This window comes from Lonchura striata, chromosome 2 (assembly GCF_050655825.1).
Source record: "Lonchura striata isolate lonStrDom1 chromosome 2, ASM5065582v1, whole genome shotgun sequence".
NCBI lineage: Eukaryota > Metazoa > Chordata > Aves > Passeriformes > Estrildidae > Lonchura > Lonchura striata.
The window spans coordinates 130,082,543-130,106,211 of record NC_140704.1 but is presented as its reverse complement, the minus strand read 5'-3'; positions in this window follow the sequence as shown (position 1 = coordinate 130,106,211).

Genomic DNA, 23,669 nt, shown 5'->3' with positions numbered 1-23,669 from the left:
AATTCAAAATTACCTTGCCCTACTCTTTTGTATTTTTGTCACCAAATTTCTTTATATTATATTGTCTGTCTATCATGCTGTCATGCACCATCTGTTTCACACAAACCATAAATACATTTGCAGATCTCTCTAGGTTAGTCCCATCTAACTAGTCACTTTCTTTTTCAGTGGTTCAGCTAATAGCTCTTGACTGCAAAAGGCAAAAGGTCTTTGATAATTATATATAATTCCATATATATAGTTATATATAGATATATAACTATATAATTATATAAATTTGATAACCTTATATAACTAACAGTAACAAACATAGTCTACAGATAACTGATGGCAGACAAGAAACTCAGGGGTCTCTCTCACCCTGCCATGAGTGTGAACAACTGCAAATGATTTGGTGCTCTGGCTCTCTTAGAAGTGAAGGAACTGATCTCCTACTTTATTCCAAAGGAGGATTGGTAATTGATATCAGATATGGTCAAAGTCAAAATTTCTGTTCTGAAAGATGCATATTCTGTTTCAAAATGGCTGATATCATTTTAGTAATCTGTCTTGAATCAGAGATCAAGCAGATGAAGATGTCTTTCAGCAGAACTTTATGGTGTTAATTTTTCTTTGAACACTTTCTATGCTGATGAATCATAATTTCTGAACAACCCAAAAATAATGAACAGAAAATTGCAATCCAGCTATGACTGAGATGTACCTGAAAGTTGTCATATCCCGAATCACCACTGCAACAAGTTTTACAGGTTAGAACACAACTTGCACAATGGTGCCTGAAATTCCTGACGTCAGCTGCGGACATCTGCAAAGGCAGATATCAGTAGTTTCGTATTACTGAGAATAGCCTGTAAGAAAAACAGGAAAATGTCAACAAGTTCCAGTTTTGCAACTCAGGATGACAAGGCAAGACTTACATAATCTATTATAAACCTTATTTTATATAGAAATAATTACTCCATACACTCAGTTCAAATGTTTACAAATATAGATAATACCACAATTATTTAACTATGCTGCACGACTTATCAAGCATAAGGTCCCAAAAATGCAATCCTGTTTTTAAGTATGCATGAGACAGAGTTTATCCAGGCAAAATCCCATATGTGTTAGCAGAATTTAGCTTTAAAACAGTCAGGTATCAATCCCCAAAAGATTGCCTTGAAGATTCCCAGCAGTATAACAATGATATGAGATCATTCCCAAAACATCTGAAGCTGGTAGGACTTAGTAGGTTTTGGACCTCCTTTCTTATTAAGAGCATTGTTGGTTGTTTTAATGCAGTATTTAATAATATATTGACCATTTTCTTGAACACTGAAAGTTGTTTACCACCACTAAGAGCTATGGAGATTGACTATTTTTTAGTGATTTTTCAAAATCAATATCCTAAAATCTGCATGTAAATTTCTTAAATCACTGACATGGATTTTACAGAAGGCTGAGCATCCACTGCTTTCTCTGTAGTCTTCATTTTTATATCATAATTATCCTTTGGGTTATTTAGTGTAAAGGTCTTTGGACAGTATTTGAAAAGTTAAAATGATTTGTATTTTAATTTGGCATCCAATTCACCTCTGTTTTAATATTCGTACTGAATCAAAAAGTAAATATTTTCTGATTGTGCAGACCACACTGTTTCCTTATTACAATCTTATTACAACCTCTAGTTGTAGTTTCTCATGCCCTTCTGAAGTCATATGGAATCAATAAAGGCTGGTTAGAAAAGGCTAATGTCTTTACTGTTTGAGCAGGCATATAAAAACTCTCAGGTAAGTTAGAAATTCAGAAGAAATTCAAATCAGAGATCCTTTCTTAACAGTTTTCATTGGCACCAGTAGCATTTTTTTAAAAAGGACAGCAAGGACAAAAAGAAGGCAAGTTTGAGCTGCAGTTATCAAGGCAACGATGGTAAAAGTAATCTTTAACAGAAAACCAGATTTTTAAATAATGCATTTATTTATTTTGATTATAACAATAATAAGTTACATGGATTTTATATCAAGGATCTTTATTATGTATAAAATTCCATGGGAAAGTGACTTCAATTTAGTACTGGTTTAGTTTAGTACAGAATTAGAAGCAGAAAACTTCAATTATTTATTTTTCCTGGGACCTGAACACTGGCACGTTATACTCTATTGCCAGTGGAGACCTTCAGTTTCCTATAGACACTAAAACTAAATAATTAAAAAATTCCATTTATGGGTCTCGTGTGCATCTCTTGGAAACCTTCCAGATGCAAAGAGATCATTGGTATTGGACTTTCATTCCACATTACATTTAAGGATAAAGATAAAGACAACCCTTCAGTTTAGTAAAAAGGGGACATGAAGAGGGGGGGATATAAGATTTTTTTTTCATTCTCTTCTAAAAAATTTATGTAGAAAGACTATTTGCTTTTCAGGAGTACTTATATAGATTAGGATATGCTTGCTAATTCTGTTATACAATTTGGCAACATATTTTAAATGCCAGAGAAGATCCAAATTATGGTCTTTAAAATTAGGACTTGTTGCCAAGTGTTCTTGCGTCAATGGTAAAAGGTAATTTCCCAGTAGGAAACCTCCAGAATACTCACTGATTTGGGGAGGGGAACATAGGAGACTTTTAAAACACAGTTACTCAACAGTGTCTTTTTTTTTTTAATCTACAGTGGGAGGTTTATACATATACAAAAGTTATTCTATGAACCCATATGAAAACACTGTGGACTAGTGTTTTGTTTTTTGTTGTGTTTTTTTTTTTTTTTTTTCCTTTGGCAGCATGCACAATTACAGGTGCCTATCACTACAGTGGAAATCAATACGCTTTTATGTGCTTGTAAGCAAGGAATTAATGGTAATGACCAATAAGCAATGTCAATAATATCTCAGTACATCTGGGGCAGATCATACTCTAAATTCAGAAAACATCAAGTACCTATAACTGTTACTTCTGTGAAGAAATAAACCTTTAAAACACTGTCATAGTCTCTGGAGGAGAAGATGTATTCACATATATTTCACCTGAATTTGGAAACTGTGTCAAAGAGACTTGCAGATTTACTATGACCTTCAGTGACTGGTTTAACTGCATAAACTGTGAGCCTTTTTTCTCTAGCTACTTAAAAATAATCTCATGTATGAAGGTGTGAATAAAGAGAAAACTTCTTGCACAGTATAAAAATCTTTGAAATGTACAACTTGACTGTCAGGAAGACTTTATTGATTGATGAAGTTTTTACATTGCATTTGCAAGACTGACTGGAGGACCCCTCTCTGGAACATAAATGTTGCAGCAGTTTAATTTCTATTCCAAACTAATAAGCAAGGCTCAGAGCACACAATGGTTGGAAGGAAATATGCCTCAGAGGCAGAGTCAATGAAAGAAAAGACAAAGTCAAGTTTTCAAGGTCTGTTCACATATATCATACATAGGGGGAAAAAACCACATTTGTAGATAGCTTTGGTAGTTATTTTATTTTACAAAAACAATACCATCCCTGCATGTGTAAAGTTGACCCTGCAAAAGCAAATTGGGTTATGTTACTGTGTTTATTAAGCTAAATTTAGATAATCTAATCCATATTTAAATAGTGAAGTAGGGCTGTAAGGTACAGGTATAAAAGTAAATAACCTCTATTAAATGTTTAAAAGGTCAGCTGTACAAGTACATTGAGCTTGATACTACATCATCTGCTTTTCAGAGAGCCTGACCACCCGGTGCCCCACTAAAACTGTAGCTGGAGCGCCTCAAAGCTACAAACAGGCTGATCTCTGCAAGGTGGTTGGGATTATTGGTTTTGATCCTCCTGGCTTTTCAAGGACACCAAATAACAAGGCAACACAGAAGAAATTAGTAAAGCAAAGAGGGAAAAAAGTTATCTAATAAGGGCCCCAGCAGCTGTTCCAGTATGTCTTCAGATAATGAAACAAGGTGGTGTGTTTTACAAAAATTTAAAACCATCTCAAAAATAAAAGGTTTTATTTGTTTTCCAGTGCCTTAAAGTCCTGCTAATAGTCATCAGCATACACAGATTATTCCTGTTCATTCCAGGTAATGTTATCATTGGCAGCTTTTTAAATGTTATGAACATTCCAACATGATAAACTAAGGAGCTGGTTTATACATCTTTCATCCAGGCATTAGGAACACACAGCCAGAACTATCTTCCTTTTCTCTTGCCAAAGTGATCAAGTTGTCTCACTTGATACAGCCAAGATAAGAAAGGGGTGTCCCCTTAGAACTGCTTTCAGTTGTAAAGAGATAGTGCAGTCCAGCTGTGTTTAAGCAGTGCATGATTAGATGTTCAATAGTTTGTTTCGAATCAATAGTTTAAAATATGTTGAAAGAGTAAACATGTTAAGTTGAAAATACAGCAATTCAGATTTAAATTAAATGGAATTAGAAACAAAAAGGGATTGAAATCAAATGTTTAGGATTATGTCTATTACATGATAATTTCTGTGTTCTGATTCTATATTTTAGAATCTCCTCCTTGTATTTTAAGAAGATTTTATATTTTCTCTTGTGATGTTGCTGAAACATTATACAAGTAATCCAGGACTAGTCTATTGCCATAGAATTACTTAATTCCTACAGAAGTGCTAAACATATTCATAGGTGAGATGGCATTTAAAGAAATTCTTATACTTTCCAAACTGAAAGTTTATATTCCATAGGAAAAAAGGAAAAAAAGAGCTCAATATACAATATACGATGCTAGATTAAACAAAATTCCTTAAAACTCTATGACATTCATGGCCATACCATCAATATTTTGCAGTAAATGGGGCTATTGTGGGTAAATATTGCACCATGTGTAACAAAACGGTTGCACTCCACAAAATGCTATTTAATTCACTGCATTTTAAAGGTATGCACTGCAAACTGTTAGCAGCAGAGTTAGAAAAATGTCTGTCTTTTGTAAGCTGTGCTTAGTCTCTGGTAAGTCTCTGTGTACTTACCCCTAAATTGTTTTCAGGAATCCCTGCAGTTGTGCTTACCCAAGGTAAAGCCTGAGTGAGTCCTGACAATGCCAGGGCAATTCAGCTGACCACAATAAATCTGCAAACTTTCACAGGCATGTCCCCGGTTTCCTCAGACCCTAAGAGTGCAGAGTGGCTTTTCTATTTCTCACTGATTGTGGCATTCCTTTGTAATAGAACCAGCAAAATTGATCCTGTTAATTGGTTTTCAGCTTTATATCATTCACTGGAAGGCAGACAAGAATCTGAATGCAGCTGAGGCTTTCATCAAGCTGGATAGCTTGGCAATTGTCACTGTTTTTCTGGAGCCTGGTTAGTGACATACTGAAAACAAATATCTTTCTCTTCCCTTTCCTTATCAAAGCCACAGTGAGGAAGACTAAAAAAAATACACCTTTGTGTTAAGTAGGTGGAAATTATTGCCTCTTATGCTGATATAGCAAATATTTCCACCTTTGCCCATGCTTCTGGATGTCCATTTAAACCACAGACCACTCAAAAAAACATAGGTGCTAGTGAACTTGTGTTGTTTCATTTGCTTTTGTAACAAGAAATGTTCACACCTTTCATGTTTGTTTTCCAACAATATGGACTTTCTCAGACAGACTGAGTCATGTGTGGCACTTCTGTCTTATCAATCAGAAAAGAAAATTCTAGATCAGAACTCCAAGAAGTCTTGAATCCATGCATGACATACTCAAAAACCAACTGGGGCAGGAAAAGTAATTCCTTATTATTACAGAACTTTTTATATTAAGGAACCAATATAACACAGTATTATTCAATATTATATGCTCCTAAAATATAGTTGTCGTTCACATTGAAAAAAAGATACCAGGAAGTTTTCAAAGCGAATTTCAATAATAAGCACATATGATCAATGCAATCATTTACTTCTGAACACAGATTAATTTTGCACCACTGTTTGTATTATTCTGCAAAACAAAAGGGAAAATTCCTGTTATTATCTCAAAAGTTCAAAATTTTGTCTTGTTCATAATGGGTTTGCAAAATTCAACTAATCAATACTTATAAAGCATATTCTTGTTCTTTATTCTGTTAAAATAAAACTATCATTATGTATTTAGGATCTTAAAGTGTTTTTATTTGCAGGTTAGCTTATGCAATGAAAAACTTAACAGTTTTTCTTAACAGTCTTGAATTCAGTAAAGACTAGGGTAAACATAATCACATCCTGATTATAATAATATAAAAAATAGTTAAATTAAAATCTATGCTGTCTCTCATCTGCCTTTTTGAAGACTTCAAAGTAATGCAGGAGTTCATCTGAACAAGGCGTTGATATCTGAGAGCTGAAAGCATGATCCTGGGTATGAGTTTATGGCATCCCATGAAAAATTTTGTATTGTTAGGGCTCCATCCTGCAGATAGATATGGGCTTTTTATGTAGAAGTAAGAGTTCACCATTACTGGTTCCTACCTAATCCTGCACTTCCATCCATCTATTTAAAATTAACCCTGGTATTTATCACCAGCTGCACAATAACCATGCTGAAATTTTACTCAGTTAAAGGAAGGAAGAAAACAGGGAGAAATTAACACCAGAAATACACTTTTCTTATGTTGTCTTGTAAAACAATAACTGTTCACACTGATTTCGTTATAAAGGCACAAGACAACCAGAGATAGAATCTGAAATGAAACAGTATTTTAAGGGTACTAACACTACTGTGTTAAAAGGAATTATGAGACAGTTACTGCACATTTAATAAATAATTATTTCGCACATGTCCATGGAGAAATAAAGGCCCATGGTCTGGCTGTGCATTCAAGCCACTCACTTGTATTTCACTATTCCTTAAGCACAGAAATTCTCAGCTGTAGAAATTGCTCCAGCCACGACAACTGAATTACTTAATGGCCAGCAGTGACCAAGGTCACTTCAAGGTCTGAAGAAGATGGTCAGACTCCACAAGGAACAACATAAAGCATTAGGAAAATTAGGTTTATAGTCAACCCCACTATGTAATTTATAAGATTTTTGTTTGAAATTAAATATATGCCTTAAAATTTCAGCAAATATTATCTGTTAGGGTTTTCCAGCATATGTCGTTAGAGGTAGAGCTGCTTCTTTTACTTTTGCATGTCTCTGACTATATGGCTGTGCTGTAAACATTTACAGGTCTTCACACTTCCACTATAAACTACAGAGGAATTTCAAATACCTGCTCCAAACATACTCAAAAGCTGAATTGTTTTAAATGGAAAATAGCATCTCTGATGCAATAAGCTTCATTCAGTAAGCCATATTCCTAGGACCACCTTTTCAGCTAACCAATATATGTAGCCAGCAGCTGGATTGCCAAAGCTTTGACCAGTAACTTATTATCACAATATAGTAGCAATAAGTATATAAGAACCTGTGAAATTAATAAACTTATGTTATACCCGGTTGGCTTGTGTAGCATTGCTACCTTGTGCCAATTGCTTGTTAAGTCAATACTCTAACTTAATTCAATGTAATGCATTTGTAAGGAACACAATGAACTCATATTGTGCCCTGTCTTTATTCCATTTCAAAACAGGCACTACGTTTACAGATAACTTTCCATATGAAACAGGTTTTGAGATATCATAAGAAATTTACACCTGAAAAAAAAAAAAAGAGAGAGAGAGAGATAATTTAGTCTTATTCTCTTGGCTTGGAATTAAAGGAAAGCATGTTAATTGAAACTGCAGAAGAGAGAGCACAAACAGCAGATAAAGCACATAGGAGCTAAAATGCACTACTTCAGCTTAGCCTTAGACCTCCACCTTGATAAAGAAAATTTCTCTTTTGTCAAAAAAGACAAAAATAGTCTAGGAAATAGTAAGGAAAAGGAAATGTCCTTAACTTGATCAAGGAAAGGCAAGATAATTTCACAAAATGTCCAGACTTCGAATAGCAGAGTAGAGGAGTTCTCTTATCTTTACAGCAAAGAAAGATAACAAAATACAAACGGGATTGCAGTTTAGGACATAAAGCTGTCACTATTTTGGCATCTAATAGGATTTACTGGCAATATAAAACAGATGGAAAGGAAAATTACCCAGTGTAGTAATTTGCATGGGTGATTTTGAGAGGAGAGGGGAAGAGAGGGGAGGGGAGGGGACCAGTGCTGACTTTGTCAGCATCAGGTGAGACAGTTTCCTAAGCATTTTTGACCCTTTGGTCACAAAAGCATCAGCTGTTCACAGAAAACATAGTGGCACAAGGACGTGCTTTTCTGAGGCCACAGATTTGATGTGTTGTGGTGATTTGGCCTGCTCCTATTGCCACTGGAGTCTTTAGCAAAGTTCTTGTTAACCTCAGCTGAACAGGATAAAGACATGAATGGAACCAAAAGAGTGCAAAAGTCTGGCATGACTAATGCAATTAAATCTTAGGTGAATTGGGGACATTCAGCATCCAGAGCAATGCAATAATGTGAATCGCTGATGGTTGGACTTGCTGGTCTTAGGGAACTTTTCCAACCTAAATGATTCTGTGATTCTAATACGAAAGACCAAGACATGCACAGCCAATACTTCTAGAAGTGGTACCTCAGAGGATACCCTCTCCTGCCCTGCTGTAAGCTTGATGCTTCAGCTGGAGGGTGTTAACCAGGAGGTAGCTGAGGCCTGGGGCAATCTGGTCATCTGGGCTGTCCCTTGAAACCAAACTGCTTCCTCATGATAAGGAGATACTAACCCTTGGCACCCCTGCAACGTGACATCAGGAAATGTTTAGATTTACCCTTTAAAAATGTGTTAGGACAGATTTGGTAGTAGTGGCGCAAAAAGCTGTCAGCAGCTGATGCAACAGAACCACCCCTGTCTTATCAGGAGGTTCCCCATGAGGAAGAGCAAGGAGGGGAACATCCACAGCCCTTTCTGTGCATGGGATTGGGCTTCTCTGCACTCTTCAGGGGAGGCTAGATCTGCACATCCCCTCTGTTCCTCACCAAACCGTGGGCTCTTGCACTGATCTGCACCATTGTGAAGTGTGTTCTAACAGCCTCCCAAGACCCTTTATTCTTAATTATCTTCATGGAATCATACAGGTTGTTTTTGCTACATATTTTGGATTTATGGTCCCATGGATCCATTGTGTCTTCTGTCTGTAAAAATGCACGTGTTTAAGAGAAATACCTGACACAGCCACCGTCCAGCTATTCTGAGTGCTTTTAGTCCTTGAACAAGTTCTGCAGGATTAACATTAAGGCAGGATTTCCCAAGGTTGTCAGCCAATAATCTGGTGGTTTGCATTTCTTTTACATATCCTACAATGAAGTTTGTAGCATGAATATTTTTGTGATTGGGTCAAGAGAGAAAGGTTCCAGGGAAAGCCTCCAGACAGCTTTAGATAAATATTGCAAAGGAAAGCTCTGCCAAGACCTACAGAATTGTTTCCTATTTCACTCACTGCACCCTGCTTTGCCTCCTAGGTTCCCCTGGCATGAACACTGCTGTCCTATCCTGTGATCTTTTAGTTCTGCTTCCAAGCATTTGTTGTAAACATATTTCTTTCCTCAACTGACATTTTAACTCATTCAAGAATATCTGATTGATGAGAGAGAGGTGGAGAACAGATACTTGGCTCAAGCAGTTGCACGATCAGACCCTTATGTACAGGAGATCAAGCTCTAGATATACTTCTGAAATCTCATTTATGTCATACTACAGCAAGTGATGTCTGTTGTGAAAGGAACATAGCTGGAATTCAAATAAATTATTCAACAGAACAGTATTGTAATAATAAAGGACTATATATTAAGACAACTGTACTAAAGGGTGTGAAATATATTGTGCTCATGTTCTTCTGTATATCTGCAAACATACAATAATATATCTATTACAGTGAGATGGTTAGACTAATAAAAAGACTCAGCAGCTACTCCTGAGCTCTTGTTCTTAAAGGTTATGCCTCAAAATCTCTAAACACCACAACACAAGTGATCCATAGGGCTGGAGCTTCTGTTAACTAGGAGGTCTTCTAGTTAGTATTTCAAGGAAATTAAAAGCTTCTTTTTAAATGGCTAAACAAGGAGTTAGGTATCCATTTGAAAGTACTGACATAATGTAACTCCTGCAAAGCCACAAAGAAAAGGGGTGCAAAGTTAGGAACAGAAATTAATTTCTGCACAAGGCTCCCATCCTAGACATGGCTCAGTCCCCTAGAGAAGACTTACCATTAAACACAGCATTCTAAAAATACCTTTCAGTGTTCTCTAAAACAGGTATGTGACCTGTCCTTGCATATAGTCAACTTCCTCTACATATACAGTTTTCCATGCTGTAAACTTTTGCCCAAAGAGAAAGAAGAGGGGACTCAATTTCTAATACTTGGTCTCACCCTCATGCTCCTGTCTCAGAGCACAGGACCAGCTGGTTCTAGTTTGACTGCATACCTAACAAAGACAGTGGTGAAAAAGCATTCACATAGGTGCTGGATTCTGTGCCACAAAAATCACAAAAATCTGAAAGTTTATGTCCTAAACTGAATCAGTTTATATCCTAAACTGAATCTGCTGAAAGGCAATATGAATGACCATATGCAAAACAACAGTGAATGGAACAAGCATTAATGCCTCATTTTGCAAATAAGTAAAGGCACAAGAAAACGTACAACAGCTTCCAGAAGATGAATTTTGGCACCTGTAATGAAACTTAGGATGAATGCCTGTGGCTAAATTCAGTAGAGAACTCCAGAAAGCAGACACCAGGCTGCCTCTCATTTATGAGACATCTAAATACTGCTGCTGTGCAGGAATGCCATTTGCAGTGGTGCTCACCCAGCTGCCAGCTTGTGGAGATCCAAGTGTCCAGACTGGGGACAAGGTGTCACACAGGATTTAGAAAGAGAGGTGGTGGTGAAGGCCTGGGTCACGCTGCTGTATGTGGCACCCTAAGCACATGTCAGAAGTGTTAGTTGTGCCTATACCAGCAGCTGGAGAAGGAAAGTTTTGGCCATGGCAAGTGGAAGCTCCCCAGTGCGGTTTTGGCACATGTTAGCTAGAGCTCTCTGTGAGAGAGCCTAAATTCACTAAACCAAGTGAGATGGTGGTTTCCCATAGATTGTATGGAATAAAATATGCAGAAAATTCAGCTGCACAAACTCAGGACATGTTATGGCCCTTATTCCAGGACCAGAAAGTGAGTCCTGACTTGTTTATTAACCCTGAGAGGCACAGACATTAAGTTCCCTGCAAGGCACAACAGACATGCTGGATTCCCCTCTGAAAAAGCAGGGGGTGTTGGTAGCTAGCACATGAATTCAAGAAATAAGTGGCTCTTGCCTGCTCAGCCTGAGGCATCCCTGTTGCCTCTGCAGGAGCCTTGATGGGCAGCCTTTAAATCAACTACTGGGTTTTTTTGGTCAGTGAAGACACTGATATAACTTGGGAGTACTTACATGGTGAGTGATTTCATGCCTTGGTGTAAACTCAAAAAACAGTGTCAGCAAACAAGAATATACAACAAAATATAGTTATTTTTAGCCATCTAGCATGTCTTTTGGTTAGAGCTTTTATTCTTGGCTTAGATAGCTTTTCCACAGTCAAATGAGAAAAGTAACAGTGCCAGTGAGAAGTATTAGCTCATGTGTGTTCAATGACTACCACAGTTCTAGGTAAAAGAGCTAGGTACTAGAAGATAAGCACACCTTAGTACTCAAAGATGTGCAGGCTGAAGTTATCCCACTGCCCAGGCTGGGATGGCCACTGATTCTAAAGAGCCTTAAGCCATAACAGAAAACAAGTTCACTACAGACATATAAATAACAATATGTAAAGCCCAAGTAAACAGGAATACACACTTTTCAGAAAACTAAAGGGAGCTTTCTCTATTTCATTAAAAAGTTGTTCAGTCAGTCATGTTTCTTCCTGCATGAATTACTGCATGCAAGATGCAGAAGAAAGTCCTTAGTTGAGCTTTTTTTTTAAATCTCAACCCAGATTAGCAGGAACTTCATGTGAATGTCTCTACAAGCACCTCTGAACACAATGTCAGGATGCAATGCACAGTCACTAGGGAAAAGTGATGCACAATCATGAGACTTCTGTATTATTTATGCAATATCACTCCTAAGCAGCATGTATACCCAAGTGCTGTTCAACTCTGATATCCTGGGTGTTCCCACTCAGCCATGGCTGCACTGCAGGGATAGATTACTAGATTACATCCTGATTGCCATAACCCACAGGTGGGGCCATGTAGGCTGTGTATACCCTCTGTATGCTGACACGAAGGAGGAAATCCAGAGCAGTAAAAATGACAGATATGTAAATAAATTAAACAAAAAGATGCAGCCGAGGACACATTTGGCTTTCTGGGCTGCGTGTGCACACTGTCCAGCCTCTCATCCACCAAGACCCTCTAAATCATTCTCGGCCAGGCTGCTCTTGATCTGTTCATCCCCAGCCTGTGTTGATACCAAGAGTTGCCCTGACACAGGTGCAGCACCTTGCACTTGATCTTAATGAGCCTCATGCAATTCCTATGGGCCTTCGGCTTCTTCAGGTCCTTCTGGGTGGCATCCCATCCTACAGCTGTGTCAGCTGCACCACTCAGCTTGGTGTCATTCGCAAACTTACTGAGGATGCACTTGATGCCACTGTCTATGTCATTGCTGAAGACACTGAACAGTGCTGGTCCCAGTATAGACACCTGAGGGACACCACTTGTCACCCATGTCCATCAGGGCATTGAGCCATTGACCAATACCCTCTGCATGATATGTGGCCTTTTTTTTCATCCACTGAACAGTCCACCCATCCCATCAATCCCTCTTCAATTTAGAGTGAAGGGTGTTGTGGGGGACTGTGTTAAAGGTCTTACAGAATTCCAGAGAGGTAACATGCATGGCTCCTTCCTAGTTCACTGATGGAGTCACCTCAACCTAGAAGACCACTAGTTTAGTGAGGCAAGATTTGCCCTTGGTGAAACCATGCTGGGCATCTCAAATTACCTCCCTGTCCTCCCTGTGCATTAGCAGAGCTTCTAAGAGGATGTCTTTCATGATCTTCCCAGAACAGAGGTGAGGCAGACAGATCAGTAGTTCCTGGGGTGCTCCTTTCTACCCTTTTTAAAAAATAGGTGCAATCTTTCCTTTTTTCTAGACACCAGGGACTTCACCTGACTAATGTGACTTTTGATATACCAAAAAGCTCTTTTAGCACACATTTACATTTTCAGTGTTCTTGTGTGAACCAAGGAGCTTGCCTTGAGTCCTTACAGTGATATTTAAATATCTCATAACTTAGAGAGACAGACAGAGAAGCCCATTCTGGAACCTCACACAGAGTGTTAGGCAACAGTGGTGCCATGGCTGAAATGAGCACCACCATTCATCTGACTCAGAAAATTGAAGCAGAAACTGGTTTAAATAACTGATCAGATTTTCCATATGAATCTTCACTGCACCCTTTACAAAAACCCACAACTGGTTAATGATGTATACCTATGCTCAGCTGTATTTACTGTATGTGTGAATTTGTCCTTACCCAGCTTGCAGCCAGAATTTAAGGCACTGGCACAGCTTGCCCTGCTGCCCGTGATTTGCCCAGTGGGTTTCCATGGGTTCAGGGATGCCCAGCTAAGCTAGAATGTACCAGACCTACCTGCTTGGTAGTGCTGATGTGGCCATGCACACAAATTACTTTGATTTTTTTTTTTTTTTTTTTTTAATGCTTGGGGAAACTTCTAGATAGAAGAAAACACAGAAAAACCTTGCTCCTATAGTGGTGGTTTCTGGCATGTGGCTTTAGGCATGTGTGAAACTATATAACAGCAATTCCTTATGGAAATTAGGGAAGCATTTAAATGCACAGGTTCACCTAAATATGTGTTTTTTAAATTTATCTTTTGATATGCAATTTTTTTTTTATCATAATCTTGTTTCACTTTTAAGAAAAGGAGTAAATCACTATCAACATAACATCCTTAATACATGAGTTATATTGCATACTCTTCTTTCACAGGCTGAGCCTTCAGGGCACCGTGGGTCTCATTCAGGATTTTGTGTCAGTGGGCAGGTGACCATTGCCTTATTCACAGTGACATCTATCGGCAAAAACAATATGCAAAGGGCCTCTTTCCCCATTAGAAGGCTTTTAGAGTACCTTTTTTATCTTTAGCATTCTTCTTTATCTTCTCCAAATCTCACCACTCAGTTTTTCCCAATCAGTTCAGAATTTTAGAGTACTTACTACAACTTAGCCTGTTATCATCTTTTCTAACTCAATATCCCTATTCTCAATCAATCATTCATCTATTTCTGACAGGGGAAGAGTCTATATCATCAGCACCATTTGCCAGTTTATTAATGAAAACATAAACCATAAAAAAGCTGGAGCTTTAACAGGACAAAGGGAAAACATAAATCAAGAAAAAATTCTCAGAAAAGCACCAAGAACTGGGTTCACATTTTCCTCAAAATCACTAAAGTGCTGCTAAAAAAGAAGAAATATTGAGGCCACATTTCTGTCTGTTGTTCATACAACTTTAGAAAGCAAAAGAACGGCAAGCAGTGTTGGCATTTCAACAGCTGATACTTCATTCAAAATATTTACAAACCAGAGACAGAAAAGTAATTAAATAAGATCTTCACAAAAACATTTTTTTTCTACCTGTATGATTTTCATTTAATAACTGAAACTGTCAGTAGTATCTACAAATTATTCAAATTTATCTCCCCAAGTACGTGGGTGAAATTTGATAAAATAGAAATTTGATAAAATAGATAGAGATGATGTGCTACATCATTAATAGAGATGATGCAGCACATCATCTCTATTAATCAGAGGCTGAGAATCTTTGTTTTCACATGACAATCCAGTATTCTATTCTCCTGTCAGAGACATTCCCTGTCCTCAAATTCTGCTGCACAGGAGAAGACACACAGATCACACATGAGAAAGCTTCACCACAGTAAAAACTTGTACTTGGCATAAATGATGGAGAGATTGACAGAAATAGGAAAAAACCCCATGTATTTAGAAACATTTTTGTTTTGGCATTTCAGTATTATTTCCTGTCTCACAAAAACAGCAGACTTGCAGAGAAGGTCCCCTGTCACTGAGTCAAGTACATCACAAATAAGAAATACAGAAATAACAGTATCTAAGAGATTAAATCACAGACCAAATCTCTGTATTTCACATCTAAACTAGAAAGCAAGATCAGATTGGGTGGGAGAACAAAAAAATGTAACAGCTAGGTCAGAAATTAGTTGCAGTACATCTAGTAGCAGAGTGATAAGGGAAATTTCACCATGGTTTTTTTTAGACTAATTAATAGACAGTAAAAGAAATAAGCCACATCTCTTGCGCAAGATTCCTCTGGTATTCATACCTTAATGCAGAGCTTAAAACCTGAAAGTGCTCCAAGTTTTTAAATTATTTTCAGCTTTTAAGATCTGAAGATTTATCTTGTAATCTGCCCTTTGTCTATTTAAAACCACAAGAATCTAAATCCAGATTTTCCTTTGCATTAAGTTTATAGAAACTGTACAATATATCTATGACCTATGTTATTTTATTCATATGCCACATTCCACTTTTTTGTCTGTGAGATTTATTAATTGATGGCTTGGGGTTTTTTCCTTCAAATTCATTCTTAGAATTCCTTTAGGTCACAGTTCATGCCTGGAAGCAATTGAAAGACAAATCTCTAAACCAGCAGAGAAAACATAGGTACCCATAGCAAATGGGTGTATGGCATCAAACAGATGTCTGGTGTATCTTCAGCCCACTGTACTCCAGAAGGGAAGAGAGCTACATCTCAGGTTTTTTGTTTGACATAAACAAAATTCCCAGCAGATGTTAAACATGTGCAACATTAAAAACATCATGAGAATTATGACAAATGCTATAAGCATAGCAGAGCAGACTGCTTCCCTCCTGAGCCCAAAACAGTACAGTTGACCCTAGGGCTCTGCTGTGGTTTATTTAATCCTGAGAATAAGTTTATGGGTGATCAACTGTGGTGGTGTGTTTTTATATATTTTATGTATGGTTTAATGTAATTGTATTTCCCTAATGGTTTGTCCCTGTTTCCCCCCTATTACCCAGTTGGTACATCCTTTTGTTCTGTTTTCCCGCCTGGTCCTCCCTTCCCGCCTTTCCAGTACCCATCCATCAACCTGGAAAGTGCTGAGTCACTCCCTTATCCCCACCCAGGTGCCTTGTCCGTCACTCGGTGCTCCTTCCCCTCTATCCAGAAACTTCTCCTCAGGGCACCGGGTGATTGGACGAGGGCCTGGGGCCACTCCTATGCCCCTTCCCCATTGGACCAGGCCGGATCACCCCATCCCGGAGCCACTCCCTTCCCTGTCTCCCATTGGTTCCCCCCTCATGATCCACCTCGCCCACAACCCATAAAAGGTTCATGTTAAGCCCAGCCCAGGGTTCCAGTTGGCTGGCACCACTTCTGTGCGGTTGGCCCCGTTGGCCCTCAATAAAGAAGATTCAGCCCCCAACTGGATCCGCCTTTCCTTCCAACTGACGAGGCTTGCCAGCGCCTTCCCGTGAACCCACAAAGGCACCCTCCAAACCCTGTTAAGGAGCAGCGGGGGGTGCCTCCACTGCCCACTCTCGCCCCAAGGAGAGCTAGCCGGGGCTAGAGAGATCGAGGGTCTGGGGCGGGAGCGTGGCAGTTGGCGCCCAACGTGGGGCCCCGTTTTTAGGCGCTGGACCCCTCGTCAGAGGATTTTAGGGTCCTCGGGACCTGAAGATTTTGTCCTCGTGGCCGTCAGCTACCCCCGGTGGGAGCAGACCCGCGTTTTAGTGGGCGGCGCTCCCGGGGGACGGATCCGGCAGCTCCAGACAGCACCGCTGGAGTCGGCTCCCCCTCGTCGGTGAAATACAGTGGGATTTTTCGTTTCTGTCCTTCCCTTGGGGATCCCTTGGTTTCTTTTTATTTGGGCTCCCCCGGCACTCCCCTATCCTTCCCGGTTGAGGGTTTACTCCCTCTTTGGTTGGGTTTTCTTTTTCCCCTGGGGTGGGGAAAGAATCCCTTTTCTTTGGTGCCTCCCTTCCCGGGCGGGAGGTTGAAGGCTTAGGGAGAGAGCGGGAGGGACAGTCTTCTCCTTTTAGTTGTTAATTTTCCCCACTGTACGCTCCGAGGCACATTTTCCAACCGACAGTATGGGTGCAAAACTGTCTGTGCCTCAGAAAGGCTTGTATACCCAAGTTGTGGGCATCCTGTTAGTGGGGGGGGTTAAAGTTAAAAAATCTGAGATAAAAAAGTTTGTCCGATGGCTGTCTCAGGCTTTCCCCAATGTTTCGGCAGCTAAATTATATCAGATCCCCTTTTGGGATCAGGTAGGGAGGGAGATCTTGCGACAGCAGGATCTTTCTCTCTCCAAATTTACTCTATTGGCTTTACAAATTAGAGATATTATTAAGAATCATTATGAAAGCCTGCCACAGCCAGCCGAGGACAAACCGGTCCCCAGTTCTGCGGCTAGCGCGAAAAATCCTACTCCTCTTCCCTCTCCCTCTTCCCTAAAGTCGGGCATTCTCAGACAGTCATCCCGGCGTCGTCCGCAGGCAGAATCTGGACTCTCTGAGAATGTCCTAGACTCCCCGCGGGGCAGTGCAGGCACTGCCCGTACTTCTACCCTTTCCCCTTCTTCCCCGCAATGTACAGCCCTGTCCCGTAAGAGTTCTGTTCGTTTTAAAGTGCCCCAAAACCCCGAAAATCCCTCATCCCCCCTTTCCCCCCGAGCCACACAAAATGGCTCCCCTTCCCTCTCCCTCCCCAGGGCACAAGATGGCGGTGACCGCATGTCTTCTTTTCCCGCCACTTGTGCCTCTTCTTCTTCCCACAATCCCTTTCTTCCCGCCTCCCGAAGCTCCGCCCCTTCCCCGGACCTTCCCGCCCACGTCCCTCCTCCACCCTACCCTAACCACACCCCCTGTGATGCGGGGTTCACCCCGCCCCTCAGCTCCACCCCCGGGGAGGGGAACTCCCACCGGGCCACTCCCTCTGCCCCTTGCCACGCCTCTTCCGCTCCGCCCCCTGGTTCCCACGACCTCACTTCCGGTTCCCACGCCATCGGTTCCGGAGGGGGGAGCGTGGGAACCCTGATCCATCCCAACCCCTACCTGCCTTCTCAGCCGCACCAGTCACCTATACCCCGCGGCGGGGGGGCAGGCCCCTAGCACAGTGGTCCCCCATCTCTCAGCAAACCATCAAGGAGCTCTGCAAGGCCCAGAAGGAGTTCGGCAGAGAGAGCGAGTATTTCAGGGGTTTGCTAAAAGCAACCCTCTCCTCTGCCGAACATGTCCCCGCTGAAATTCGGACTCTCTTCTCCTGTTTGATAACCCATGGAGAGTTTCTCATCTGGGAGTCCGAATGGAAGCGGGAGATTCGGGAAGTTTTACCCGACCTCTGGGCCAGTGCAGACAGCTCCAGGGATGAGGATGGGGCGGTGATATCTTTAGACCATTTGTGCGGGGAGGGGGATTGGCAACAGGGGGGGAAGCAAGCGGAGAAAATCCCGCGGGAGGCGTTGCAAATTAGCACCAGGGCGGCGGAAAAAGCACTACTTAAATTAAGACCTAGTGGAACAGCTGTTGACTTTTTATCTATTAAACAGGGACCGTGTGAGCCATTTGTCACCTTTGTCGATAGGCTCCACCGCGCAATGGAGGCTCAGGTCCCGGATGAGAGGCTGAGGGAAGGAATGCTCGCCACGGTGGCGAAGCAGAACGCCAATGAGGCATGCCGGCAGGCGATCCTCAGCCTCCCCTTGGAACCTGAGCCGACCTTGCAGAATATGTTACAGGTCTGCGCAAAGAAGGTGACGGTTCCTGCCCCGGACACGCAAAGGGCCCCCCGAACACCAGCCAGGAGGGTAGCCTTTGCGGAAGCTGTGACGCCTCCAGCCACACCATCCTCGGACCGCCGCCCCCCAGGGGCACCCCCGAGGGGATTCCAACCGCAGCAGGCCTGCAACCTATGCAGGCAGAGGGGTCATTGGGCTTCTCGATGCCCAATGAGAGAAGAATTCATCAAATTCCAGCAGCAGCAGCAGGAGAGGAGTGCCCCCAACCTTGGGGGGAAACAAAAAAACTAGGAGGTCAGCGCAGTCCCTCCCTGCGCAAAGACACAAATGTGGTGGGTTCCCTAACAACTGAGGAGGGGAGGGACAATTGTTATCAAAGCCCACCTGAGGACTTTTCACCGGACGTGACACACCAGACTACGGCTGGCGAACCAACCTATATGCGGGAGGATGTCGACTTCATCCCTGCCGCTTGGCTTGGTCGGGACCCCGACCATCCCAAGCCGGTTCTTAACACCTCTTCCGGCTTCTCCCCATATAGGTTGGCCCTGACCGAGGCTCTGTATCTGAAGGACGACGACTGGCATTTCATCACAGTCGACACGAGGGACCCAGGAACCTGGAGGAACATCCGCAGTAAGTATATCGTTCTTGGGGACACAAAATTCACGCCACTCGACATTACCATCGCACCCTGTCTAACATCTAGAGACCCTGAACAACTGGTTTTGTGGCTGCATTGCTCCCATCCTCCGGTCTTCCTTCCCAAGGGCCAAATCATCGCCCAAGCCATTCCGATCTCTGGGCCTCCGGTACACCCTGAAGATTTATGGAAAAAATCAGCAAAGCAAGATTACCAGGTGTGCCAGGCCCAGGTCATTGGGAAGGAAAGACCAAAGTTATCCTGCTACATGAGGAAGGATGGGGAGTTCAAACATCTTAACGGACTCCTAGACACAGGGGCAGACGTGACGGTCATCCCCGAACGGGATTGGCCGTCACGATGGGAATTGCAAAACGTGGCGGGAAAAATTCAAGGTGTAGGGGGTTCTCAATTGGCCAAACAGTCTAAAAACATCGTAAAATTTGAGGGGCCGAACGGGCAATCGGCTTATTTACGCCCGTTCGTTTTAGATTATACGGAACCCTTGTGGGGGAGAGACCTGATGGCCCAATGGGGGGTCACAATTGACATCCCGACCCCTCAGGTTTTTCGGGCAGCGGTCACTGAGGAGCGTCCTACCCAAAAACTGAATTGGCTTACAGATACACCAGTGTGGGTAGAGCAGTGGCCGCTCAATAAACAGAAATTAAAAGCGCTCCGGGAGCTCGTGAAGGAGCAACTCGCCAAAGGGAACATCCAGGAAACGACATCTCCTTGGAATTCCCCCGTCTTTGTCTTGAAAAAACCAGGCAAAGACGAGTGGCGCCTCCTCCACGACCTCCGTGCTATAAACAATGTCATCGAAGATATGGGTCCTCTCCAACCAGGGATGCCGTCCCCTACGATGTTGCCCGAAAATTGGGAATTAGCGGTAATTGACATAAAGAACTGTTTCTTCCAAATTCCCCTGCATCCTGATGACGCGCCACGGTTCGCCTTCTCGGTTCCCTCCATCAACCGAGAAGCCCCAATGGAGAGATACCACTGGAAAGTACTTCCTCAGGGCATGAAAAACAGCCCAAGTATCTGCCAGTGGTACGTCTCTTCATTGCTGTCCCCTGTGCGTGCAGCCACCGAGGGCGTGATCATCCAACATTATATGGATGATATTCTAATTTGTGCCCCCAACGGCGATTTACTTACACACGCGCTTGAACTGACAACCAGTGCGTTGGTTGCTGTAGGGTTCGAGCTGCGAGAAGATAAGATTCAAAAGATGCCACCCTGGAAGTACCTGGGCTTGGAAATAAACAAGCGGACCATTGTTCCGCAAAAATTGGCCATAAAAAATTCAATTCGGAATCTAGCAGACGTGCAGCAGCTGTGTGGGTCTTTAAACTGGGTGAGACCCTGGTTAGGTATTAACAACGAAGACCTAGCCCCCCTTTTCGATTTATTGAAAGGGGGGGACGAGCCTAGTTCTCCCAGGGAGCTCACTCCAGAGGCCAAAGCAGCTCTGCAGAGGGTCCAGGAGGCGATGTCTGCCAGGCAGGCCCACAGGTGTAATCCGGGCCTGCCCTTCAAATTCATCATACTGGGCAGACTGCCGCACCTCCATGGAGTCATTTTCCAGTGGACAGACACCCTGGAGAAGGGCAAGGATCATGACAAAAGGGACCCACTCTCCATCATAGAGTGGGTATTCCTGAGTCACTCTAGATCCAAAAGAATGACGCAGCCACAGGAGCTGGTGGCGGAGCTGATCCGCAAAGCTAGAATGCGGATTCGGGAGTTGGCAGGATGTGACTTCGAATGCATTCACATTCCCTTACAATTGGAATCGGGCCACTTTACAACGGCAATGTTGGAACACCTACTGCAATCAAACGAATCGTTGCAGTTTGCACTAGACAGCTACACCGGGAAAATTTCTGTTTTGAGACCGGCCCACAAAATTTTCAATTCGGACGTTCAATTCGCACTATCAACAAAACAAATTCAGAGTAAAAAACCCTTAAAAGCTCTGACAGTTTTTACGGACGCGTCCGGAGGGTCCCACAAGTCAGTAGTGACTTGGAAAGATCCTCAAACTCAGCGGTGGGAGGCAGATGTTGTTGAGGTGGAAGGATCCCCTCAGGTAGCTGAGTTGGCCGCAGTCGTCAGAGCTTTTGAGCGGTTCTCTGAACCTTTCAATTTGGTTACTGATTCGGCCTACGTAGCAGGTGTAGTGTCTAGGGCACAGGATGCCATCCTGCAGGGTGTTTCCAACGATGCCCTCAATAGGTTGCTCTCCAAGCTAATAAAGCTAATCTCCCACCGGGAGCAACCATTCTATGTGATGCATATCAGGTCACACACCGCAGCTGACGCCACTCCCAGACAAATTTCAACAAGCTAAGATCAGCCACCAGCTTTACCATCAGAATGCGCCTGGTCTGGTCCGGCAGTTCCACCTAACCCGGGACCAGGCCAAGGCCATTGTGGCCACATGCCCGTCCTGTAAGTCGCTCCCACTACCATCGGTGAGCGCAGGGGCTAATCCCAGGGGTCTGAAGTCCTGTGAAGTGTGGCAAATGGACGTTACTCACATCCCCTCCTTCGGGAAGATGAAGTACGTCCACGTCTCCGTGGATACCTTCTCCGGAGCAGTTTTCGCCTCTGCCCACACAGGGGAGAAGGCCAAAGATGTAGAGAAACACCTAATACAAGCCTTCTCTATGCTGGGCGTCCCAAAACAAATCAAAACTGATAACGCCCCCGGGTACACCTCCAGGGAGCTCGCAGGCTTCCTGCAGCAATGGGGAATAGAACATAAAACCGGCATCGCCTATTCCCCATCAGGTCAAGCCGTGGTGGAGAGGACTCATCAGAACATCAAAAAGATGCTAAAACAACAACACTCAGCATCAAAAAATGAGTCCCCCCAGGTTCAACTATCGCGGGCCCTTTTCACCTTAAATTTCCTTAATTGTTCTTTTGAATGCCTCAACCCTCCCATCGTGAGGCATTTCAACTCCTCAGAACAGAGCCAGGTCAGGGAAAGGCCGCCAGTTCTCATTAAAGATCCTGAGACCTGGCGGCAGGAGGGACCCTATGACTTAGTCACCTGGGGACGGGGATACGCTTGCGTATCCACGCCCTCAGGCCTGAGATGGGTCCCTTCCAAGTTCGTCCGGCCGTATGTCCCCAAGGTCCAGAAACGCGAGCCAGACAGTCCTCAGGTTGGGCACGCCGCCCTCCGACGGCGGAGGAGGTCCCTCTCACCTGGTCCCCAGTTCCCTTTGCCCAATTCCTCCTCTCCTTCCCGTGGCTCCTGGGAATCACTGTTCCTTTCCCACCTAAACCTCCCCGATTTCGAGTATTAATTTATATTTCAGTTATTCTCCAGACACGCACTCCGCCAAAAGATCACCCGGAATGATGTCATCACTAAGCCTTGTCCTTCTCGGCCTTACCATCGCCTTGAGACCCCTGCAAGCCTGGATCGTACCACAGCCGCCAGCAAATGTTTGGACCACCCTTGCCAAATCCCTTAATCAAGACCATTTATGTTTGTCGACCACTTCCGCTGCCAATCCCTTTCTGTCCTGTCTCGTGGGGATCCCATACCCTATAATTAAGTTTCCTTTCACCCTGCCTTTAAACACCTCCGCCCTCCGCATAAAAAATGACACCAATCCCTTTATCTCCCAACCCCTAGACCCACCAGATGCGTGGAGGGCGTGGGTCAGAACCTTCCCGGTTATGGCAAAAGAGCCCGAAGAACTCGAACTACTCGGCTCTTCCCTTGCCCATACCTGCTTCCGTTTCCTTGATTATAACCCATATGTCCATCCCAAAAGAATCATCAAACAAACAATCACAGAATACCAGGACAAAAATTGGTGCAAAAAAGTAATCTATATCTCAGACTTCTCCACCCCTGACAACAAACCCCATTCCCTTCCTAAGGGAGTATTTTTAATTTGTGGGAATCGGGCTTGGGCAGGCATCCCCCCTCACCTGGTCGGAGGGCCATGCGCATTCGGGCAGTTGAGCTTGTTTACTCCCAATAAAACCCATATAGCGCATTGGAAACAGCTAAATCAAACAGGTCAATTGGCTCGCCAAAAAAGAGATACTGGGCTCACCGATTGGGACGAAAACTGTAATGATGAGGTCACCCATTGGGCAAAAGCAAAGAGCGTTGCTACCATTGCATTTTTACCATGGATAGGAATCGCTCAAGCATTCAATGAATTGGCCGGTCTTGAATGCTGGGTAGCTAAACAAGCCAACCTTACATCAACTGCCTTAAGCAACCTCCTAACAGATGAGGAAGTCA